Consider the following 6,857-nt stretch of genomic DNA (forward strand, 5'->3'; position numbering starts at 1 on the left):
GTTAGTTTTTATTATATTTTTATTAGTTTTTAGTTAAAATTCACTTTTCTGGACTTTACTATGAATTTTTGTGTTTTTCTGTGATTTCAGGTATTTTCTGGCTGAAATTGAGGGACTTGAGCAAAAATCTGATTCAGAGACTGAAAAGGACTGCAGATGCTGTTGGATTCTGACCTCCCTGCACTCGAAGTGGATTTTCTGGAGCTACAGATGCTCAATTGGTGCACTCTCAACTGCGTTGGAAAGTAGACATCCTGGGCTTTCCAGCAATGTATAATAGTTCATACTTTTCTCGAGATTTGATGGTCCAAATAGGCGTTCCAAGTCAGCTCAAGAATTCTGGCGTAAAATGCCGGAACTGGCACAAGAATGGGAGTTAAACGCCCAAACTGGCACAAAAGCTGGCGTTTAACTCCAAGAAGAGTCTCTACACGAAAATGCTTCAATGCTCAGCCCAAGCACACACCAAGTGGGCCCGGAAGTGGATTTTTATGTAATTTACTCATCTTTGTAAACCCTAGGCTACTAGTTCTCTACAAATAGGACCTTTTGCTATTGTATTTTATGTCTTTTGATCACTTGAATCTTTTGATCATGTTTTTATGATTGAACCCTCTTTGGGAGGCTGGCCATTCGGCCATGCCTAGACCTTGTTCTTATGTATTTTCAACGGTGGAGTTTCTACACACCATAGATTAAGGTGTGGAGCTCTGCTGTACCTCGAGTATTAATGCAATTACTATTGTTCTTCTATTCAATTCAGCTTATTCTTGTTCTAAGATATTCATTCGCACCCAAGAACATGATGAATGTGATGATTATGTGACGCTCATCATCATTCTCACTTATGAATGCGTGCCTGACAACCACTTCCGTTCTACAAGCAAACAAGGCTTGAATGTTTATCTCTTGGATTGCTTAATCGGAATCTTCGTGGTATAAGCTAGAATTGATGGCGGCATTCAAGAGAATCCGGAAGGTCTAAACCTTGTTTGTGGTATTCTGAGTAGGATTCAAGGATTGAATGACTGTGACGAGCTTCAAACTCGCGATTGTGGGGCGTTAGTGACAGACGCAAAAGAATCACTGGATTCTATTACGACATGATCGAGAACCGACAGCTGAATAGTCGTGCTGTGACAGAGTGCGTTGAACATTTTTACTGAGAGGACGGGACTGTAGCCATTGACAACGGTGATGCCCAACATACAGCTTGCCATGGAAAGGAGTAAGAAGGATTGGATGAAGACAGTAGGAAAGCAGAGAGACGGAAGGGACAAAGCATCTCCATACGCTTATCTGAAATTCTCACCAATGAATTACATAAGTATCTCTATCTTTAATTTATGCTTTATTCATAAATCATTTATAATCATTTGAATCTGCCTGACTGAGATTTACAAGATGACCATAGCTTGCTTCATACCAACAATCTCTGTGGGATCGACCCTTATTCGCGTAAGGTTTATTACTTGGACGACCCAGTGCACTTGTTGGTTAGTTGTGCGAAGTTGTGATAAAGAGTTGAGATTGTAATTGAGCGTACCATGTTGATGGCGCCATTGATGATCACAATTTTGTGCACCAAGTTTTTGGCGCTGTTGCCGGGGATTGTTTGAGTTTTGACAATTGACGGTTCATCTTGTTGCTTAGATTAGGTATTTTTCAGAATTTTTAAGAATGAATTCTAGTGTTTCAAGGTGATGTTCTTATCATCACCAAAGCTGATTGATCTTCATCAATTTAGCTCTTGAATGCAATGTCCTGCTGAAACTTGGCTAGCCATGTCTAATTCCTTTAGACTGAAGCTTTAGACTAACATTGCATGATTCCTAGAATTCTTATTAAAAATTTTGAATCTCTTTATTTTCTTTTTCCACATAATTTTCGAAAAATCCAAAAAATTTACAAAATCATAAAAAAACCAAAAATATTTCTTGTTTGCGTCTAGTGTCTCATTTTAAGTTTGGTGTCAATTGCATGTTTCTATTCTTCTTGCATTTATCATGTGTCTTCATTGATCTTTAAGTTGTTCTTGATGATTTACTTGCTCTGATCTTTAAATTCTCTTGTTTTGTGTGTTTTGTTGTTTCTCATATGCATTCTCAATTTGTTAGTGTCAGTAGTGTACAAACTTCTAAGTTTGGTGTCTTGCATGCATTGTTTATTTGATTTTAGTTGCATTTTGATTATTCCTCATTACTAAAAATCCAAATTTTTTTTAATTTGTGTCTTTTCAAGTCAATAATACAGAGAATTGAAGATTCAGAACATATAGCAGAGGAATTACACAGAAAAAGCTGGGCGTTCAAAACGCCCAGTGAAGAAGGAAAACTGGCGTTTAAACGCCTGCCAGGGCACATGGCTGGGCGTTTAACGCCCAAAAGGGTAGCATTTTGGGCGTTAAACGCCAGAATGTATACCATTCTGGGCGTTTAACGCCAGGATGGCACAAGAGGGAAGATTTTGTTTTCAATTCAAATTTTTTTCAAGTTTTCATAATTTTTCAAAATCAAATATTTTTCAAATCATATCTTTTCAATCATATATTTTCAAAATCAATTTCTTTCCATTTTCAAAAATACTTGCTAACAATTAATGATTTGATTCAACATTTCAAGTATGTTGCCTTTTCTGTTGAGAAAGGTTTAATGTTTGAATCATATCTTTCTTGTTAGCCAAGTCATTGATTTTAAAAATCAAATCTTTTTAAATTATTTTTCCAAATCATATCTTCTCAATCATATCTTTTTAAAACTATATCTTTTCAATCATATCTTCTTAATCACATCTTTTTCAAAAATAGTTTTCAATCATATCTTTTTGAATTCTAATTTCAAAATCTTTTTCAAAAATCACTTTACTTCTTTCTCAATCTTAGTTTTCGAAAATCATCAATCAATTTTCAAAATGTTTTTAAAATCTTTTTAATTTATTTTCGAAAATTTCTTCCCCTCTTCTCACATCCTTCTATTTATGGACTAACATGAACAATTCGAACTCTATCTTTCTAAGTTCGAATTCTTCTACCTCTTCCTTCTATTTCTCTTTTCCTCTGACACCTCAAGGAATATCTATACTGTGACATAGAGGATTTCATATTTTCTTGTTCTCTTCTCTTTCATATGAGTAGGAGCAAAGACAAAAGCATTCTTGTTGAGGCTGACCCTGAACCTGAAAGGACCTTGAAGCGAAAGCTAAGAGAAGCTAAAGCACAACTCTCTGTAGAGGACCTATGGTGCACGAAATTGCAATCACACTTTTGCAATTCCGCACAACTAACCAGCAAGTGCACTGGGTCGTCCAAATAATACCTTACGTGAGTAAGGGTCGATCCCACGGAGATTGTCGGCTTGAAGCAAGCTATAGTTATCTTGTAACTCTTAGTCAGGATATCAATAATTATCAGATTTAATTGTGAAAAGTAAAAAAACATGAAATAAGTATTTATTTTGCAGTAATGGAGAACAGGTTGAGGTTTTAGAGATGCTCTATCTTCTGAATCTCTGCTTTCCTACTGTCTTCTTCTTCATGCACGCAAGGCTCCTTCCATGGCAAGCTGTATGTAGGGTTTCACCATTGTCAATGGTTACCTCCCATCCTCTCAATGAAAATGTTCAACGCGCTCTGTCACAGCACGACTAATCATCTGTCGGTTCTCAATCAGGTTGGAATAGAATCTAGTGATTCTTTTGTGTCTGTCACTAACGCCCAGCCCTCAGGAGTTTGAATCTTATCACAGTCATTCAATCCTTGAATCCTACTCAGAATACCACAGACAAGGTTTAGACCTTCCGGATTCTCTTGAATGCTGCCATCAATTCTAGCTTATACCACGAAGATCCTGATTAAGAAATCTAAGAGATATCTACTCAATCTAAAGTAGAACGGAGGTGGTTGTCAGGCACACGTTCATAGGTGAGAATGATGATGAGTGTCACGGATCATCACATCCATAAAGTTAAAGAACAAGTGATATCTTGGAATAGAAGCAAGCGTGATTGAATGAAAAACAATAGTAATTGCATTAATCCATCAAGACACAGCAGAGCTCCTCACCCCCAACCATGGGGTTTAAAGACTCATGCCATAGAAAATACAATGAGAAACGTGTAATGTGTCATGAGGTAAAGATACAATGTCAAAAGGTCCTATTAATAGTGAACTAATAACCTAGGGTATACAGAAATGAGTAAATGACGTAAAAATCCACTTTCAGGGTCCACTTGGTGTGTGCTTGGGCTGAGCATTGAAGTTTTCATGTGTAGAGACTTTTCCTGGAGTTAAACGCCAACTTTTGTGCCAATTTGGGCGTTTAACTCCAATTTTTGTGCCAGTTCCGGCGTTAAACACCGGGAATTCTGAAGCTGATTTGCAACGCCGGTTTGGGCCATCAAATCTCGGGCAAAGTATGAATTATTATACATTGCTGGAAAGCCCAGGATGTCTACTTTTCAATGCAATTGAGAGCGCACCAATTGGGCTTCTGTAGCTCCAAAAAATCCACTTCGAGTGCAAGGAGGTCAGAATCCAACAGCATCTGCAGTCCTTTTCAGCCTCTGAATCAGATTTTTGCTCAGGTCCCTCAATTTCAGCCAGAAAATACCTAAAATCATAGAAAAACACACAAACTCATAGTAAAGCCTAGAAAAGTGAATTTTAACTAAAAACTAATAAAATGTAATAAAAACTAACTAAAATATACTAAAAACATACTAAAAACAATGCCAAAAAGCGTATAAATTATCCGCTCATCAACCTAACAGAATTCTTCAAAGAAGAAGACATGGCAGCCGAAAACAACAACAATACCAACAATGCAAGGAAGGTGCTGGGTGATTTTACTGCACCTACGCCCGACTTCTATGGGAGAAGCATCTCTATCCCTGTCATTGGAGCAAACAACTTTGAGCTTAAGCCTCAATTAGTTTCTCTAATGCAACAGAATTGCAAGTTTCGTGGACTTCCATTGGAAGATCCTCATCAGTTTTTAGCTGAATTCTTGCAAATCTATGACACTGTTAAGACCAATGGGGTTGACCCTGAGGTCTACAGATTTATGCTATTCCCTTTTGCTGTAAGAGACAGAGCTAGGATATGGTTGGACTCACAACTCAAAGAAAGCCCGAACTCTTGGGAAAAGCTAGTCAATGCCTTCTTGGCAAAGTTCTTTCCACCTCAAAAATTGAGTAAGCTTAGAGTGGAAGTCCAAACCTTCAGACAGAAGGAAGGTGAATCCCTCTATGAAGCTTGGAAAAGATACAAACAATTGATCAGAAAGTGTCCTTCTGACATGCTTTCTGAGTGGAGCATCATAGGTATCTTCTATGATGGTCTATCTGAACTGTCCAAGATGTTATTGGATAGCTCTGCTGGAGGATCTCTTCATCTGAAGAAGATGCCTACAGAAGCTCAAGAACTCATTGAAATGGTTACAAATAACTAATTCATGTACAATTCTGAAAGGAATCCTGTGAACAATGGGACGAATCAGAAGAAAGGAGTTCTTGAGATTGATACTCTGAATGCCATACTGGCTCAAAACAAAATATTGACTCAGCAAGTCAATATGATTTCTCAAAGTCTGTCAGGAATGGAAGCTGCACCAGGCAGTACTAAGGACGCTTCATCTGAAGAAGAAGCTTATGATCCTGAGAACCCATCAATGGAAGAGGTGAATTACATGGGAGAACCCTATGGAAACACCTATAATCCTTCATGGAGAAATCATCCAAATCCCTCATGGAAGGATCAACAGAGACCTCAACAAGGTTTCAACAACAATAATGGTGGAAGAAACAGGTTTAGCAATGGCAAGCCTTTTCCATCACCTTCTCAGCAACAGACAGAGAATCCTAAGCAGAGCCACTCTGACTTAGCAACCATGGTCTCTGATCTAATCAAAACCACTCAAAGTTTCATGACTAAAACAAGATCCTCCATTAGAAACTTGGAGGCACAAGTGGGTCAGTTGAGCAAGAAAGTTACTGAACTCCCTCCTAGTACTCTTCCAAGCAATACAGAAGAGAATCCAAAAGGAGAGTGCAAGGCCATCAACATGGCCGAACTTGGAGAGGAGGAAGAGGCAGTGAGCGCCACTGAGGAAGACCTCAATGGACATCCACTGGCCTCCAATGAGTTCCCTAATGAGGAACCATGGGAATCTGAGGCTCACACTGAGACCATAGAGATTCCATTGGATTTACTTCTGCCATTCATGAGCTCTGATGAGTATTCTTCCTCTGAAGAGGATGAAGATGTCACTGAAGAGAAAGTTGCTAAGTTCCTTGGAGCAATCATGAAGCTAAATGACAAGTTATTTGGTAATGAGACTTGGGAGGATGAACCCCCTTTGCTCACCAAAGAACTGGCTGACTTGTCTAGGTAGAAACTACCTCAAAAGAGACAGGACCCTGGGAAGTTCTCAATACCGTGTACAATAGGCACCATGACCTTCAAGAAGGCTCTGTGTGACCTAGGGTCAAGCATAAACCTCATGCCTCTTTCTGTAATGGAGAAGCTAGGGATCTTTGAGGTACAAGCTGCAAGAATCTCACTAGAGATGGCAGACAATTCAAGAAAACAAGCTTATGGACTTGTAGAGGATGTTCTGGTAAAAGTTGAAGACCATTACATCCCTGCTGATTTCATAGTCCTAGAGACAAGAAAGTGCATGGATGAATCCATCATCCTTGGCAGACCCTTCCTAGCCACAGCAAAGGCTGTGATTGATGTCGACAGAGGAGAATTGATCATTCAAGTGAAGGAAGAATCCTTTGTATTTAAGGCTCAAGGATATCCCTTTGTAACCATGGAGAGGAAGCATGAAGAGCTTCTCTCAAAACAGAGTCAAACAG

The sequence above is a fragment of the Arachis hypogaea genome, chromosome 10 (assembly GCF_003086295.3).
Source record: "Arachis hypogaea cultivar Tifrunner chromosome 10, arahy.Tifrunner.gnm2.J5K5, whole genome shotgun sequence".
NCBI lineage: Eukaryota > Viridiplantae > Streptophyta > Magnoliopsida > Fabales > Fabaceae > Arachis > Arachis hypogaea.